Genomic DNA, 15,153 nt, shown 5'->3' with positions numbered 1-15,153 from the left:
GCACTTCCCACATGCACCCACATCTTACTGACTGTGCACACTCCAGGATTTGCAAATGAGGAATAGGACATTCTGCCCCCCAACCCCTGGTCCCTGGCCAGCTGAGATGTCCTTGCATTCCAGCATGGGTGGTTTCTCAAAGGCATTTTCAAGGACCATTTTGCTTTTCCAAGTGAATTTCTTTTTTTTTTTCTTGAGACAAGAGTTTCACTCTTGTTGCCCAGGCGCGATCTCTGCTCACTGCAACCTCCACCTCCCGGGTTCATGTAATTCTCCTGCCTTAGCCTTCTGAGTAGCTGGCATTACAGGTGCCCACCACCACGCCTGGCTAATTTTTGTATTTCTAGAAGAGACAAGGTTTTGCCATGTTGGCCAGGTTGGTCTCAAACTCCTGGACTCAGGTGATTGACCCATCTCAGCCTTTCAAAGTCCTCGGATTTTAGCCATCACACTCAGCCCCAAGTGAGATTTTATTTTATTTTTTGAGACAGAGTCTCGCTCTGACGCCCAGTCTGGAGTGCAATGGCGCGATCCTGGCTCACTGCAACCTCTAGCTCCTGGGCTCCTGAGTACTGAGAATACAGGCATGCGCCACCCACGCCTGGCTAATTTTTTTTGCATTTTTAGTAGAGACGGGGTTTCATCATGTTAGCCAGGCTGGTCTCAAGCTCCCGACTTTAAAGGTGATGTACCTAACTCAGCCTCCCAAACTGCTGGGGTTACAGGCATGAGCAACCAACTGTGCCCAGCCCCCAAGTTAGATTTTTAATGGCACGAGTTGAACCCAAAGAAACTGCTGGCCCATGAAATGACCAAGCCCACCCTGAAGGTGACAAACTGTGCTGGACAAGCACCTTCCTCACCCCGCCTTGCCATTTCACGCACATGACCTGCTACTCACACCTGGGGCTTCACAGGAAGCACAGCAGTCACACTGGCTGGGCAGAGGGAAGGCTATTTGAACATTTCAATCAGAAGACCTTTGGTGATGCTGACGCACGTGCGTACTGTGCCTGGCCCCTAGCGGGTGCTCAGTCAGTATCTGTGAATGAAGATCCCAGGAGGAGATGATTAATTACCACCCCATTGCCAGGGCCTGGGGTCAGGAACATGCTCAAACACCCACAGCAAATCTGCCACCCAGCTGCACCTGGTCCAGTCACCACAGCTGCTACTGACCGAGCACCCACAAGAAAACAAACAGGATGCCACCAAGCAAGTCGATGGCCCTGACCACTGACCGGTGAACGTACCCACTCCTCAGGGACCCGCAAGGGAGAAGGGCGCTATGAAGACATGTCCACAGAGGGAGGGGCAGAGACAGTTCCTTTTCCTGAACAAACACGCTCTTTGGAATGTGGCCGGTCATGCCCGCGTACTCCGGAAAGGTGCTGCTGAGCTCTCAGTAGTGGAGGATTCAAACCTGAGCCACCCTCTCATCAAGCTCCACCTGGGCAGGGTGGCCGGGGCAGATGACTCTGGACCTCCACCCAAGCAAGGCAGTTCTTCCTTCTCCAGGAAGAGAAAGTAGGTCTTAAATAGAAAGTAAATATTTTACTGGGCATTTCTTGGAGTGACCTAATACGTAATAACATCCCACAGACTAAAATTAACCTCATGAACAGTTTTCAGTTCACCTCTTTGGGCTCCAGGAACCAACACTGCTCACAAACTCCGCCAGCCCCGCCAGCCACTCCCCTTCCCCACCACAGGGCAGGACATCCTCCAGTATTTTTAACATAGCACCATGACAGGCTCGGTGGCTCACACCGGTAATCCCAACACTTTTGGGAGGCCAAGGAGTGAGGACTGCTTGAGCTCAGGAGTTCACGATCAGCCCAGGCAACACGGCAAACCCCAACTCCATAAAAAATACAAAAACTAGCCAAGTGTGGTGCCGTGTACCTGTGGTCCTAGCTACTTGGGAGGCTGAGATGGGGAAATCGCTCGAGTGCAGGGAGCCATGATTGAGCCACTGCACTCCAAACCTGGGCGACACAGTGAAACTCCCATCTCAAAAACAAATTGTTTTTTAAATAGACACATATGTCAGGCCAGTTCTAAGGGCTTTATAAACATTACCTCACTGACTCCTTACAACACACCCTCTCCTTACCCTCATTTTACAGATTTAGAGCCTGTGAGAGAGGAGTCCGGCACTTCCTCTATCCTGCCTTTGCCACACTTCCTAGAACAGTCTGTCACTCTTGTATCTCATTGCCTCTGCTAAGCTCTGGGAGGGCAGGACCATCTCTCCTTCCGCCCAGCCTCAGTTTTTCAAAGGAAAAGACATTCATAACCTTCCAGTGGGACCTCTCTCGTCACCAGCCACCAAAGTGATCACGTAACACAGCAGTTACACACTAAACGTGCTGCCGGGGCCCCTAGAGCAAAACTTTTGGATTTGAGCCAGGACCGCAACATGCCAATAACCACCAGGTTGCAAAACTCCCAGCTGGGGGCGGGGCCAAAAAGGTGGCCCTGTGCCCCTCCAGCCCCTTCCCACTAACCACAGGAAAGCAGACTCCGCCGCCCACCAAAGAGAATTAGGAAAACTCCCCCTCTTAAGCTTCCTTGCTGAGAGAGATTTTAAAGGACTACTCTGAGGGGCCGAGTAACATATGGGATTTGCTTCTAAGCTCTTAGGTCTGGCTGGGACACAACCAGGAACCAAAAAGTACAGCTGGGTTGAATGACAATCCCCCCCCCTTCATCTTCTGTGGACATGAGATCCCCAACTAAGACACCCCCGAATTTACCATGAAAAAAACGCAAATGACTTGGAGGTCTTACTTTGCCCGACTATTTGGAGCCATGTGGCCAATTTAGGACAGAAAAAAGCCACCCACTATTCAAGGCCTTCCTTAAATGCTGAGGAAGACATCACTGCAGACAGAATTCCAACTTTAACCGTGAAATCTCGTGGCTTTTGTCAGTTGAAGCCCCATTCTTAATCCTAGGCTTAGTTGAGAAATGAGAAGGATGACTGCAAGAGGAGGAAAAAGAATCCTCAGCCCTGAGAGAAAAGCTTGTGTCGTGGAGGAGCGAGGAAATGAACAGACTCTGCAGATGCCAGGGCTGGGTAACAGGGTCCTGGGGAACGCTCAGAGCTGCGGCAGGTCCAACACCTGCCCCATGTTTTGCTGGAGGAACCTGGATGCCAGCTCAGCAGATCTTCTGCCCAGTGCAAAGGATTTCCGAAACCTGGAACAGGACAGGGAACACACCACAAACGTGACGTGGGCTCTGGAAGACCACCCACAAGGCCCGGCTCACAGGAAATGACCGTTCACGGGAACCTGTATGCCACAGTCATTCTCATGCTTAGACACCACCTCCACTCTCCAAGCAACAGACTCGTAGAAAGCAGCTTCCCCCTTCTCAGTGACTCACTGAGGCACCAAGGAGAGGAGAGGGCTGGCCCCGGGCTGCTCCTGGCCCCACTACCCTCTTCCAGGTGGAGTGAAGCGGAACAGCGACCTGTTTAAAAACTGCAGGGGCTACTTAAAATAGACAGACTCTAATCACTACCCAAGCTGGAGCTGAGCCAGGACACCAGGACTCACATGACTGATTTGTCAAGAGACACCTCCCATTACTTCCTAGAGTCATCCACAAGACAGAGCAGAACCCAAAGGTTGAGATGGAGGCAGAGGGGACACCCCACACCCCCACTGCCCTGGCCTCACCGGAGCCCCAGCGCGGACCAAGATTTCCAGAATACGCATGTGTTCACAAGCACACACGTGTTCACAAGAAGAGAAGGGTTGTAGAACAGGAAGGTAATCTTATAAAGAAAAGCCTGTTTTTCAGGAAAACCTCCACCTTGTGGGGACCTTACCCTCTAAGGAAAGCCAAGGTCAGCCTGGGAGCTCCCGTATCACCTGCTCTGGGTGCTCTGCCCGTGAGTTACTCACCCAAGTGGGACTGGTCTCTGGATTTCAAGACACACCCAACTGTGTGCCATTCCCTTTTCAGTTCTCTGATAGCCTCTTTGAAAAGCAGGCTGTTCCCTTTGTTCAGGAGTATTCGTTCAAATTCCTTTCTAAGGCCCACACCACACAAATGCAGGGCAGTGACCCAAAGGACGTTCGCCCAACAAAATCTTGTTTCTCCCTGGTTTTCACAGGAGTGGTGCAAACACACTATCCCACTGAGGGGAAATCCTAAGCATCTTCCCTGTCTCTTACCCCCAGCTCCCCAATGTGGAACACGGAAAAAGATGCTATTTAAGGAATGCACGTGGATCTGGTTGAAAGCCAGAAGCAACCAGAGCGAGGGAGGGGGGCATCCCATGGACCCAAGCCCTCCCTCGAGGGAGGTGGGGGATAGAGGGGGCTTCTGAGAAGACTCTGGCTGAGATCACTCTATCCCAGACCATAAACATGGTCTTAACCTATTGATAGTCTTACCTACTGATAAAATGATACCTGGCCACTAAATCCCATTCACCAGGACCCTAAGCACTAAGAAAGCCACCCACAGAACTCCAGGTGCCCATGTGCTCTTGGAGTGGGGGGCGGTGTTGCATCAGAGACACAGACGAGGGCAAGGAAGAAACAGAACTTGGGAGGGAAAAAGGAATCTAAGCCATCTACAGACATCCCCATGTCCCAGTCAAAGGCCACAAGAAGCCTTGGTCTGCCACAGAGAAGCCAGGTGGAGCTGGAAATAACTAGCTAGACTTCATCGCCTAAGCACCCTGTCCCTGATTCTTCATTGGTGAAACAGGGACTCTGAGGGCAGCCCTGGAGAGCCCATCTCAAGGCAGGTGTCTGGCCTCTGCCTGGACAGAGTGAGTCTGTGATCCAGAGAGTCTGACCCATGTATCCAATGGGGCCTGCCTGCCTCAGGCTTCCAAACAGGAGCCACGTGTTCTGAATATCTGCTCCAAAAGAGCACGAATTTAAAACACCCTAGAGCAGGAAATGATCTAGAAACCCTCCAGGGCATTGAATTGTGACTTCCTACCAAAATGACCACTCATGAAACCAAACGAAGACAGGGCAGACTTCTCCTAGCTCCGTGTGCCCTGGAAAGCAGCTCTGGGCCTGAGAAAGATATCTTTTATCTGAGAAGTTCATATGAATCCTGGGGAAAACAGGCCGCCTCTCATGTCTCCTGAACTCTAATCTCAGGGTGGCCAAGGAAAGAGGCTCAGCCCAGGCAGGAAGGAGTTCCTCCTCCCCCCGCGGAGTGACACCCAAACCACTCAGGCAAGTCCCCCAAGTGCCTCCTCAGACATCACCCCACCTTGTGACAATGAAACCCAACAACACACCTAGAGAGCTACTGCCGGACACTAGCTCAAGAAACGGTCGTTCTCTAGTTACCTGAACAAGGGGAGCGCACTTGAATGGCTGCATAAATTCCCGGAGCATCAAATTAAGTCTGTAAAAGATAGAAAGAGGCGAACACAGAAATTCCTCCACGGAGAAGACGGGTGAAGACGGAACGGGCCAGACCGCAGTCCTACCACTCAGCGCCCGGACAACCTCCAGTCACAGGCCTCGCCAGGCTCAGGGACTGAGAGCCGCCGGAGTGAACGGCAGAGAACGCAGCAGAGGCGCGCAAATGTCAGTCGTCCTTGAAGTGGAATTCTGCCGAAGGTCTCAGTGGCCCTCGCTGTTTCCCACAGCAACTGCCACTGCGCCGTTTGTACTACAGGGAAAACACCCAGATTCGAAGGTTATCCAAGAACCGTGGCCCCAAAACACTGCCCAGGAGACGAGATCCCCAGCCCGTCAAGCGGAAACGATGCCGCTGTTTACCGTTTGTTTGAAACTCAGCCACCATCGCGCAGTCAATCAACGAATCTCACCACGACCCCAGGTGTGGAGCGCCCGGAGTCCGCGACCGCTGAGTGGTGGAGGCGGCTCCGGCCCAGTGCGGCCAGGTTCCTGCCCCTGCTCTGGGCCTCGGGCGCGGGCTGGGGGCCCACCCTAGGGTCCCGCGTGGTCTCGAGGCTCCTCCCTTGCCGGGGCCCCGCGGACCGGAGGGGCGCCGGCGACCCTCCTGGCCAGAGGAGGCGTCAGGCTGGACCCCCACCGCCCCGGGTAGGCCAGCGGGGAGGGGGGAGGAGGAAGTGGGCTCGGGGGGCAGGGCTCATTCTCACACCTCTCAACGACCTCCCCGCGGCGGGAAGCAGCTCTATTTACAAGTGAAAAGGCGAGGCGCGAGGGGGCGCCCGGGGGTGTCAGGTACGGCGACCCGCGGAGGGGCCGCCAGGTGTCCCGCGGGGAAAGAGGGCACAGCTGGGGCGGGGCCTCCAGGTCCACCCGCCGGGAGGAGACTGGCGGACCCCAGGAGGCCCGCAGGCAGGTCCTCGCAGCAGGGTGGGACACCCCCGCGGTCCGGGAAACGCGGGAGACCCCGCCCCCTCCAGGTAGAGCGCGGCCAGGTGTGGTGGGCCGGCCCTCCCCTAGGCCCCACCCGGCCCTCCCCGCGGCAGAAGGTCGCGCAGGACACCGGAAGTCGTCCTGGAGTCAGTCTGAGCTGATCGCAGGGGTTCCCGGCGCCCCAGGCCCCCCACCCTGCGAGCCACAGGAACAAGGAGGAAAACAGCCTCTTTATGAGGAGGCAATTCAATATTTCTTCCTGGCATAAAATAGGAATTGCTCTATTTACCCAGCCCGCAGGAGCGTCGTGAAGATTAATGACTGTGAAATGTTTTTAAGATCAAAAACATTCCCAGATTTTACTTCTAGGCACTTACATGTGCATATTGGTATCTGTGCAGCAAAATATACTCTTTATTGATTGCCCTCCCAGTGCGACTTCTATTCGGTAATCTGAAAGCCCTGAGATGAAGGAATCAGGTCTGTCTCTGCCTGCTCCTGAACACTAAGGAATACGGGTAGGAAATGTCAGGTCAGCTGGGCATCTACCCTGAGCCTCTAGCTCTATCCAGTCCACAGGGCAGATGGAGCAGTCCAGAGTGCAGACCACAGCTGAATGTCTGGAGGAAGGGAAAAACTCTTAAGATTATTGGTCACTCACACTGGGAAGAAAACAGCATCCTCCCCAGCTCATTAGGAGGTGCTCCCAAAGCCTGAGTCTCCATCAGGGTCTCGGGTGTTTGCAGAGCCTTGGCCAGCACTGGGAGCCAACGGTCAGCCAAGTTCTGCCAGTGCCAGGAGCCCACGCAGCCCATCTGGCCTGGCAGCTCCAACAGCAAGGCCTCCCTGCTCCCAGCAAAGCAAGGCCACATGACTGCACCGAGGACGATGCTGGGCTCCCCAGGGGCGTCTCTACTCCAGGCTGAACATTCTCAGTTCCCTCAACAGTTCCTGGGACATGGCTTTAAGAGCTCTCTCGGGCCCTGCCCGCTGCTGGCTCTGGCGGTACTCCAGGTGGGCAGGCCTGGGAGCTGGCTGCGGCAACACCAAGTGGGGTGTCCAGGATCCAGATGGATTTGCAAGAACGGCCCCCACCCCTTCCCTTGGCCTCCCAGGATCTGAACGAGCGGCAGTTAAGCTGACTTTGTTTGCACTTCTAGGCCGCACTAAAGACCATCCATCAGCAAAATAATCAACTCACAGCTAGAGTTCATTTAAAAGGAAAGGTGCACAAACTCCCTCCTGCCCTTTCACCCCCTCCAGCAGAGAAACCTCAAATGTGGTTTACCCCCTCCAAACTCCTTCCCCCTGCCACACACACACCTGGGGCAGGTACAGTACTATCACTTCCAGGTTAGATTCTGGCCACTTACACCTATAAAATGATTCCTTACTAGCCTTGCTTTATAGATAATATTTTTAAATTGCCATCGTGGAAAAAGAAAAACCCCATTAGGCAGAGGAGTTGATCTCCGTGGTCTAAGTCTTCGGTTCCTTCCAGAGAAACTTCCTCAGATTCCATGACTCCATAATGAAGTTTTTGTTTGTCCTGGGCTTGGACAGATTGCTGGAGGCCAGATTTCAGGCATGGCTGGAGCGCAGCCACCATAAGCTGGACTTTCCAAGCCCTGAGCTCGCCTGTGCTGCAGAAAAACCTACACAGCTCGTCTCTGTGGCACATCCTTTAACGTGGCCCCTCCAGGCTTCTACCACAACGTGGGCTGGAATGAGACACAGAAATATTGCCACTATTTCCAGACAATCTTTAAGGCAGCTGACAGTTTCTTTTAGTTATAATTAAGGATGTGTTTTAATGCAAGAAGCACATTTCTGCTGATCAGAGAGCTTCGAAGGAAGCACAAATCAGCAATACAATGGAAGGTGCATATTTCTGTATTTTGTGTGAACTTTTAGAACCTCCTGGATAAAAAACCCAGCCCTCTCCTTTCCCTGGCCCCCACCTCCAGGGCTCTTCCGGATTCACAGAAGCCAAACAACCAAAGGCAAGGCTGGCCACCAGGGTGGCCACAGCAATGGTTCAGGGTTCCCATCCTTTAAACACCAACCGAAAGTCACAATTCTCTATAGAACCAAAATCATCACCTGTCCCATAAATAAGATCCCAACCATTTCATCACAGGTTTTGTGATTATTAAGCAAACTCTAGGCAAGCATCTGTTACATTTAGTTAGGTAAACAGCTAAAGCTGATCACTTCTAAAACATTCACCGAGGGGGGGACTAGGCTAGATACAAATGCAAACTGCAACGGGTTCTCACTGAGTGTAGATGCTAAAAAACTGAACAGGCTTCAGTCACCAACAATGGTGAACGATATACATATTATCTCCATATTCCACTTGAGGTGAGGGTTAGAAAGTGGGGGGCCAGGAGTGCTCCTCCCATAAGCTACAGAATTGGTTCTACTGCGGGACCTCAGCTCCCACGTGGAAGCAGGAGGCCTTTGTGAGTAGGGGAGGAGCTTTTTCTGACAAGGCAGCAGCTCCGAAAAACATGAACATCCAGCAAAAACTTATTTTAGCTGCACTCTCCCTAATGCTACCAACAGATTAAAAACTACTTTCAAGTCAGGAGAGGAGTAAAAATAAACACAACTTCTTCCTGTGACTTAAGATGCCTCCTTTCTGATGTTGAATATCATTTCCTAAAATCGCATTTCAAGGGGGTAGAAAAGGTCTGTTTACACTTTCCTTGAGAATCTACTATGTGCTCTTAGAATCATTCCCCAAAAAAGCAGATAATTGAGAAGAGAAAGCACACGACGTTCCTTAGCAGTCCAGAAAAGATCACCTTCTAAGAAAAACTCTGGAAAGGGGGCAGGCCAAATCTCCATGCCTGGCAGAGATGAATGTGGCCCCGGTTCCCATCCTGTCTACAGCTCCTGAGGTCTCTGTGTTCTCCAGTTAGAAGAATGAAGGCAAAACTACCCCTTGGCTCCCATGGTCAACATTCCACACAAACAATGGCCTGGCTCTCTCCCTATTGTACATTCTGTATTCATTTGTGAATCCCCTTTTTTTTTACACAATGTGCAAAGCCCTTCTTTTCACAGGCAAAGTTCTGAATGCCCAAGTGCAGCCATAATTTAGGCTTTAAACATTAATAATGATAGCTAAAAGAAACTCCAGATTATGCCCAAACATTCATTTGTGAATTTCATTAGAGTCACATTGATGGCTTTTGGATACTCTCCATTAAATCATGATCAAAAGAACCACTGAACACCTTTAAAATGGTTCTGAAGTTTTTAGCAATTATTAAATATAATTTTCCAAACCCCGAGATAGGATTAATAAAAAAACCCTTTCATAAGTCTTTGATACATATTCCATCAAACACAGACTTGAATGAAAATTAACTTCAAAAGATGAGGTGGGGAGGAGAGGCCTTGCATTTCCCCTTCTTTCCAGGAGTGCTGTAACTTTAACTTGTAGCAGTGTAAATTGGGACATGCTTACCAGCTGGTAAGGGAGAAAACTGATATCTGCCCCGGCAGGATACCCTCTGAGAGCGTATCCATTCCAGCATTTCATGTGCCCACTAAGTTTTCAGCAGGGAAAGTTCACACAGGCATTCCTCAGCTAGCAATTCACAAAAAGATTATTGGGGAAGACACCCCCGAGATTTCACCACATGGGGTCACTTCCATGAAGTACAAATACTTCTTTTTCCAGGACAAACTGCCCTCCCATTTTTTAGCTACTACAAAAATGTGCTCCACCCTGTGTAACAGAGCTACAGTCATCTCAAAGTGGAAATATTACCTGAGTTGTGCCCTGCCCAACTGATAAATTTCCCTTCCCAACCATGTACGAATATGTATTTGTGGCCTGATTCAGGGCCACAGGACACTAGGGCTGTTGCTTTCCACCCGACAGATTAACAGAGGGATCCAGGCTACATGCACATACATTATGATGACAGTCCCTCTCTATGGAAATGACAGTGGTAAAAAATGACAACTGGGACCACCATTCTACCATTGCTGTAAACTCTTTAAATTTTTTCCATTTAGGGAAAGCATTAAGTGCAAAGGGTATAACTTTGCCTTCAAAAATGATTCATGGTGTTAGTGAACTGTTGGCAAACGGCAGTCGGGTGCTAGATCTCAGCAGGGCTGCTCCCTCAGAGGTGTCCTTTTTGGGTTTTTTTTTCAGTCCATGAATCTCAAGGATTTCAAATAGTGTGAGCCATTTGTATGTTAACAGCAATGGTGGCCATAAAAATATTTTAAAATCCAGTGCTTTGCTTGTTCAGTACACACTATATACATTCATCATTTTTTTTACCTGGTAACTAGCTACTCGGAAGCTAAAAAAAGTTCCCGGTTGATTTTCTGGTTTTGTTGTTTGTTGTTGCTGTTTGTTTGCTTCATTTAATCTCTCTTTGAAACACTTTCCAGACTTAAGGAGTAAAACTTCTATTTAGAGTTTTAAAAGTTAAGAGTGAAGTTATTGATTATTCTCTGAAAGGGTAACTGACGAACTAGTTAATAATTACACAGATAGCAAGTTTTACTGTTTCATCTTGTGTACACGACCAGATTAACAATGGCAGGGAAAGCACACACAACTTGGCAGGGACAGGAACAGGTGTGCGCCGAGTCTCAAAAGGCCAAAATATCTCACCAAGTGTGTCACTGGTGTGTTTTTACAATGGCAGCAGTGTTTGTTTTTAAGTAGCCAAACTTTCTTCCTTTCTTAACTTTAGAGAGACATACTTTGGAATATCTCTTCACTGAATTGATGATTAAGTCCCACACAGAAATTGCAACTCAAGCAAGGAAATGACTTTTAGGGACAATGAGGCTTTTTAAAATCAGTTAAGAAAAGGTAATTCACCCTGCCCCTCCCCGAAGGAGAACACCCATTCAAGGGTCAGTTTCAAAGCTCCCAAGCGACACCGTAAATAACTCACAGGGTTCTGCACTCAACCTGCAGAGTCTTATTAAGGTACAATTAAGAGAGGGGATTGTCAGGCTGGGGTTTAAAAAAAGATGGGGGGAGAGTCAGCATACTCTTTACCTTATTTTTCTAAATAGAAAAAGAATTAAACCAAAACCACCTAGTCAGGTTCAAAACAAGCTCCAAACCCAGATCTTTTAATTCCCTCTAACAACTGCTTTCCATAGGGATGTAACTGGGGTCCCCCACCCCGGGGGCACAAAAAACCAATCAGCGCCATAAATTCCCTTTGCCTTCATCCTTCTCTCCCTTTTACCGGGCGGGGTGGGGGGGCAGGGGAGGGGGTGACCCAACATCAACACTTACACTCTACAGAAGTATGCTGGCTTATTTCCTTTGTTTGCTCATGTTATACTTGATCAAGTGTGAACGATTAAACTGGTTTCATTAAAGGCAAGTGCATTCACGGCTAACATCCAACTTCAATGGCAACGGTAAGCATATTTTGCAAGAAAGAGGGCCTGCTTTTTTGCTTGAAATCTACCATCTCATTAACTTTCCTTTTGGGGGCAATAAAAAGGGCACTAGGGGTTTTTCAGGAGAATGTCAGAGCAGTTCAGAGATCTGATGCCAGACAAAAGAATATTTAGTGTTTCAACTCTATGATACAGTCTCTGCTAAAGAAAAAAAAAATTGTTTCAATATTAAAGCAGCTATGACTGAAAATGTTTAATTAGCATTTTGACTACTACTTTGTAATTGCTGTAAGAAGTACCCTTTGAAATCAAGTGATTATGAAAACAAGATCCTTTAAAGTCTCATTACTTCAAAATAGAAAAGATTCATATTATAAAAAAAGGAGGGGTTCAAAACCTCAGAGTTCTCAAAGTACATGTAAACCACCCACTCCTACTCGGAGAATCCTCGAGGCAAAACAGCAGTCTTAGGTACAGAACACGAGGTAATTTTTAAACTGTCTTCGAACCCAAACACCTAGTAGAGAAAGCGATCTTTTTTGAAAGAGTGGTATGAGTCGATATATTTCGCCCAAGTTAGAAAAGCAGAAAGAATCACTTTGTAAACTTCCCCAAAATATAACGTCCCCTCAAAATTATCCATGTCAGATAAAAATATACCAGTCTCTAGAATATCCAACAGAATTGCAAATAAGGCGTTTAGCATTTTAAATTCCCAATGCATATTTATAGAATAGAATTCTCTTGTCTATCCTTCCAGCCACTCGCATCAGACTCTCTAAGAACTTAACCCGATCTCCAATCTTTAAAGAAAAAAGGGGGTAAATACACAGGATTGTTTACCCCAGTCAGGGCAAGGAAGCCCGGTGTGACGACGTAGGCCATGGCCAGCAGCCTCCACCACGAGCACGCAGAGCGAGCGGGGATTTCTACGAAAAATTCCTCTTCTTCCCTACAAAATCCTAAACGTGGGGTCCTCTGCAGCCAACTGCCGCTTGGGCCGCCTCCGGAAAAAGTACCGGGCGGGGGAGGGGGGACAACCACAAACACTCGCGCGCACACGCTCACTCCGTGTCCGCGACCGTCGTCGCCGGCGGAAAGCGAGCCACGGGAGGGAGTGTGTGCGCGCGTGTGTGTCTCGGCGCTGCCCGCGGTGACCGCGCCGAGCTCTTGGGCTCGCGGCCTCCGAGCCCCAGGGCGCTGCGTGGGCTGCAGGCGACCCGCCACGCCGCTGGGCCTCCCGCCTGAGAAAGGCCCAGGCGCGCCTCGGCTCCCGCGCGCCTCTGCCCAACTCGCCCGGGGCGCTGGGGGCAGCGCGAGGAAGAGAAAGAAAGGCGCTTCCCCTCGGCCGCGCGGGGCCGTCCGGCGCCGGGGAGGGCTGGGAGGAGGAGGGACCGCGGTGGCCCGGCTGTCCCTGCGCCGCACCAGGTCCCCGCCGCCCGGGGCGCGCCCTAGCCGGCCCCTCCTGCTAAACTTTTTCTTTTTGATTCGCCCCACCCGAAAAGTGCGGCCCGGGCGGGGAAGGTGGGGGAGGCGGGCGGGCCGGGCTCCTGGCGGCGGCTGCTGCGGGCGAGGAGGAAGTGGTGCCCGCGGGAGCGCGGCCGGGCAGAGGAAATGCCCGGCCCCCGCCCGCGCCGGCCGCCCGGCCCGCCCAGGCCCCCCGCCCCGCCGCGACTTTGGCGGGCCGAGCCCCGCGCGGCAGTGGCGGCGGCGGCAGCAGATGTGGCCCGGCTGCCCGGAGGAGCCAACAATGCGGGGCCGGCAAAACAAAAGGGTTCCACTTCGCCTCCTTTCCCGTCTTTCACTTGCGCTCCCGGGGCGCCGCGCGGGATCCCCCGCCGGTAGGAGCAGCGCCCCCGGGGACCGCGAGCGGCTCGCGCCCCGACTTCCCCACGGACCCCCTCTTCTGCGCACCCCCCTGCCTCGTAAGCGCAAGGCCCGCCGCACCCCGGCGCGCTCGGACTCCTGTTCCCCGGAGATCCGGCCGTATTGTCCCCGCGGCGCGTCGCGCGCTCGGTCTGGGTCGCCGGCGGCCCCCGCGCGCGCACCCACCGGGCTCAGGGAGCAGGAGCCGGGGGCGCCCAGGGAACCGTCGCCGAGATGCCGCCGCCGCCCCTGCCCTCCAGACGCCGCCGCGCTCGGGGTTTCTTTCTTTTTTTTTTTTTTTCCAACCCTGATGGGAAGGAAGGTGACCGCCTACTTCGCATTCATCAACTCTCATCACAACAACAAAAATCCTGGCGCAAACCGCGGCCAGCGGGCGCAATCGGTGGCGGGGGCGGGCGGGGACCCCCGGGCCAGCGTCCACCCCCGGGCGCCGAGGGAGAACACGGGGCCCGGGGCACGGACCAAAGATGTCCTCGGATGCCGGCTCCGTGTCCTTCGCCCTCTTCCTCCTCCTCCTCCTCCCCGAGTGGCGCAGTGAGGCGCGGGCGCGGCGCCCCCAGCCCGCGGCCGCAGGTGAGGCGGGGGCGGCGGCTACCGCAGCCCTCCCCCGGGGCCCCCCTTACCTCGTCCCGGACGGTCGGCGTCCACAGCGAAAGGCGCCCACCCTGGAGGCGGCGGCGGCGGCGGCGGCTCCCGCCCCTCCCACCCCACCCGGCGGCGGTGGCGGTGGCGGCGGCTGTGCAGCCCCCCCTCAGCGCGGCATGGCTCCCGGTTCGGTCCCTCGCTCCTCGGGCCGCCGCCGGCTCCTCCGGGCCGCTCCCGAGCCACCTTAAAATGACACACGCACACAGGGACACACACACAAAAACTTAATCTCTCCAGCTCCCCGCCCCTCCCCCTCCCGCCCTCCCCCCGCTCCCCTCCCCTCCCCACCCTACCCCTCCCTTCCCTTCCACCTCCTCCCCTCGCCGCCGAGCCTCTTCCTACTTCCCCACCCACCCCACCCCCCTTCCTCCGCCCACCCGGTTCCCAATCCCCCCCGCGTCCCGGCCCCGCGCCCTCCCGCCCGCCTAGAGGGGGCTGCGCTGGGGGTCCCCGGCCCGCGCCCGCCCCGCGCCGCGCTCACCCCCGAGAGGATGCTAATTCCAACTTGGATCGGGGGAGGGAACGTCCTGGATGCCGAGCGCCTCCCGGCTATTTGCTCTTCTTTATTTGTTTTCTCCTCCGGGGAAGGAGGAGGAAAACGGAGAGAAAAGGAAAGGAAAGAAGCGGCGCCGGCCGCGGCTCCCGGTGCCCGCTGGCTGCGCAGGAGCGAGGCGGGAGGCGAGGTGAGGGTCGCCGCTCGCTCACTCCTCGCTCCTTTTTTTGGGGGGGGCAAAGGCGGGGTCTCTCTTTGCAAACCAATGACACAACCCCACATGGGCCGGCCTCGCCCCCTCCAGATACTCCTCACTACAAATCGGCTCTCTCGGGGGATTAGTGGCTCCGCGAAAGTGCACACGGGCGCGGCGGGCGGGAGGGCGAGGGG

General features: G+C 53.1%; 1 protein-coding gene across 6 annotated transcripts in view; it reads right to left on the bottom strand.

The window, feature by feature from the left end:
• CTBP2 (C-terminal binding protein 2) overlaps positions 1–14,829 on the bottom strand; it is a 170,739-nt gene extending 155,910 nt beyond the window's left edge. Inside the window, exon 1 of one of the 6 annotated variants that reach the window (XM_012453383.3) lies at positions 14,752–14,829. The gene's annotated coding sequence lies outside the window, so the exon portion shown is untranslated. Of the gene's footprint in view, positions 1–5,333; positions 5,355–5,771; positions 5,791–12,581; positions 12,757–14,248; positions 14,310–14,751 lie in introns of those variants that run through there. The other 5 variants (XM_021674614.2, XM_064373746.1, XM_012453382.3 and 2 more) reach the window with 5 other exon arrangements.
• Positions 14,830–15,153: the final 324 nt, after the last annotated feature.

Source organism: Aotus nancymaae, unplaced genomic scaffold (assembly GCF_030222135.1).
Source record: "Aotus nancymaae isolate 86718 unplaced genomic scaffold, 86718_ANA_hifiasm-v0.15.2.pri h1tg000010l, whole genome shotgun sequence".
NCBI lineage: Eukaryota > Metazoa > Chordata > Mammalia > Primates > Aotidae > Aotus > Aotus nancymaae.
The sequence above is the reverse complement of the archived record's forward strand: the minus strand, read 5'-3'. Positions and strand labels throughout refer to the sequence as shown.